The 3,114-nt window shown below is 43.0% G+C and overlaps 1 pseudogene; it reads right to left on the bottom strand.

The window, feature by feature from the left end:
• Positions 1-2,696: 2,696 nt before the first annotated feature.
• LOC139687077 (5S ribosomal RNA) lies at positions 2,697-2,815 on the bottom strand (annotated as a pseudogene).
• Positions 2,816-3,114: the final 299 nt, after the last annotated feature.

Raw genomic sequence — 3,114 nt, 5'->3', positions numbered from 1 at the left:
AATGGGAAAGTTTCAAGAAAGGGTTATCGAAAGCCGCAAAAGACACGGTTGAGGCACGAGGAATGACCGCGGGGAGAAAGCAGTTGAGTTCTGCAGGAGACAGAGGTTAGTCATCACCAACACTTGGTTTAGACACCACAAAAACGCAGGAACATATTGAAAATTCCAGGTGACTCAGAAAGGTATCAGCTAGATTATATCCTGGCTATACACAGGTTTAGGAACAGTGTGATAAATTCGCACAGCGTCCCGAGAGCGGATGCGGACTCTGATCACAATTTAGTTGTTATGAAATGTAGAGTCCATTTTAAAAAGATAAGGCAGGGGCGGCGAGTTAGAAAATGGAATGTAGAAGCATTAAATGGTTTGAAAAGGAATGAATACAAACAGGCGGAAGAGGAAATCATGGAGGACGGTAAAGAGCTAAGTACTATCGAAGAAAAATGGGAAAGTTTCAAGAAAGGGTTATCGAAAGCCGCAAAATACACTATTGGAACCGTTAACGCTAAAAGGACTAGGAAACCATGGATCACGGATGAGATGATTACAAAGATGGATGACCGGCGAAAATGGAAAAATGTAAATACAGAATTTGGCAAAATTAAGTACAAAGAAGTAAACAATAAATTGAGGCGGGCAACTAATAAAGCAAAAGAAGCATGGTGGAAGACGCAGTGCGAGGATATGGAAAGTCTGCAGTGGAAGGTTGAAATCGGTGCGCTGAATAGCAAAGTCAACTCTATATCGGGAAGTAAGAAAGGGAGATCTATAATAACAGTCAGAGATAAGGCGGGTAAGGTAATAGTTGGCACAGAAAAGATCCAAGAGAAATAGAAGGAGTATATGGAAGAACGGTATAGTGAAGGACTTAGGCCAACAAAGTTAGACATAGAAAAGGAACATGACGGAGAGGAAGATAGCTTAGGTCCAGGCATACTCGACGATGAGATAGAAAGGGCATTAAGGGAATTGAAACTAAATACGGCAGTGGAGGCAAATAAAATTCCCTCGGAACTACTGAAATGTATAGGTAAATGTGGGACGATGAGGCTATATGGGCTCATTTGTAGTATCTATGAGGAGGGAATCTGGCCGGAAGACATTGTGAGATCAGTTTTAGTTCCTATTCCGAAAAAAGTAAAGGCTACATCATGTGAGGACTATAGGACAATAAGTTTGATATCCCACGCAGCTAAAGTTGTTCTTAGGATCATAAACAAAAGGATAGAGAGTAGGGCACTTGATTACTTAGGAGATGATCAGTTTGGGTTTAGGAAGGGGAGAGGTACGCGTGATACCATTGCAGTAATGATATTATTAATCGAGAGGAATATAGAACTTAACCAGGAGGTAATTGCCTGTTTCATAGATTTCAAAAAAGCATTTGATAGAGTGAATTGGGAAAAAGTAACGAGTATATTGCAGAAAATAGGAATAGATTGGAGGGAAAGGAGGCTAACCTGTGCATGTCTCAGACTGCTCAGGTGCGAGTGGGGAACGGGGAGTCCGGTTGGGCAGTGTTAGGAAGAGGTTTAAGGCAGGGGTGCCCATTATCACCGTTGCTGTTCAACCTGTATGCAGAGGAAATGATTAAAGAGGCATGGGAAGAACTGGAGGTAGGAATGAAAGTGGGTGGGGAATGCGTAAAATCAGTTAGGTTTGCTGATGACCAAGCTTTAGTTTGTCAGTCAGCCAAGGGGCTGCAAACGTTGCTTAGTGAATTGGAGATTCAGTGCGACAGGTATGGGAAGAGAATCAATATTAAGAAAACAAAGGTTTTGCGGTTTTCTAGAAAGAATAAGGCTAAGCTTAACATTAAAGTAGAAGGGCAATAACTAGAGCAGGTAGAACAGTTTACGTATCTCGGTAGTGTTTTGGACCAACACGGTCAAAGTAGTAGGGACGTATGCAGAAGAATTGCGCTAGGCAAAGAGGCTTTCACAAGGAGGAGGGAGCTGATGACGGGGATGTTGAGTAAGGATGTTAAGAAAAGACTCGTGAAAACTTTGATATGGAGTGTAGCTATGTACGGCGCGGAAACGTGGTCATTGAAGCAGGAGGATAGACGTAGACTGGAGGATTTTGAAATGTGGGTTTGGAGAAGAATGGGGAAGATGAAATGGACAGAGAAGAAAACAAACGAGGAAGTACTTGGTATGGTGGGCGAGGAGAGGGGTTTGTTGGGAGCAATCCTATGGAGGCAGGAAAAGTGGCTGAGGGGGGTATTGACCGGCAGCGGGATGTTGAAGACTGTAATTGAGGGGAGAATGTTGGGCAAACGAGGAAAGGGAAGGAACAGGATAGGGATGTTGGACGGGATGAAGGGAGGAAGAAAGTACTCAGAGCTGAAGAGGGACCTGATGAAAAGTAGGATGTAGTGTTTTGCTAGGGGTCACAAATTATTTAATTAGTAATTATGTCCATCCAAAAACCAACCTACCTTAAATGGTAGATTACCTAATAATAATAATACATTAAATATATATATATTTAATTTTATTTATTCAGTGTTACTCCGAAAACAGCACATTTTGGCCTTTGCATCGAACTATTAACAACGATAACAATGGTCACATTTACAAACACCGAAGCCCTAGATGGAGGGAAACTCACCCAGGCGGGAATCGAACCCGCGACCCTTGGAATGGCAGACGAGGACGTTACCCCGCCGCCACCGGGGTCGGTAAAATATTGAATGCCAACTGCACCCGGTGTTCCCAGGCGGTCACCTATCCAAGTACTATCCGGGCCCGATGCTGCTTACCTTCGGTGATCGGACGAGAACCGGTGTATTCAGCGTGGTATGGCTGTTATGATGTAGCCTTCACCTTTTTCGGAATAGGAACTAACACTGATCTCACAAAGTCTTCAGACCACATTCCTTCCTCCCACATTTTCCTAAACATTTCAGTATGTCTGCAAGAATGTTGTCCATCCCCACGGCCTTATTTAGCTTCATCTTCCTTAATGCCCTTTCCATCTCATCGTCGAGTATGCCTGGACCTAAGCTATCTTCCACTACGTCATGCTCCTTTTCTATGTCTTAATTTGTTGGTCTAAGTTCTTTACTATGCAGTACTTCTATATATTCCTTTAGACAATCCTTTCTTGATA

This window comes from Hetaerina americana, unplaced genomic scaffold (genome assembly GCF_022747635.1).
Source record: "Hetaerina americana unplaced genomic scaffold, ioHetAmer1.1.p SCAF_16, whole genome shotgun sequence".
NCBI lineage: Eukaryota > Metazoa > Arthropoda > Insecta > Odonata > Calopterygidae > Hetaerina > Hetaerina americana.
This window is presented reverse-complemented; position numbering and strand designations above follow the sequence as displayed.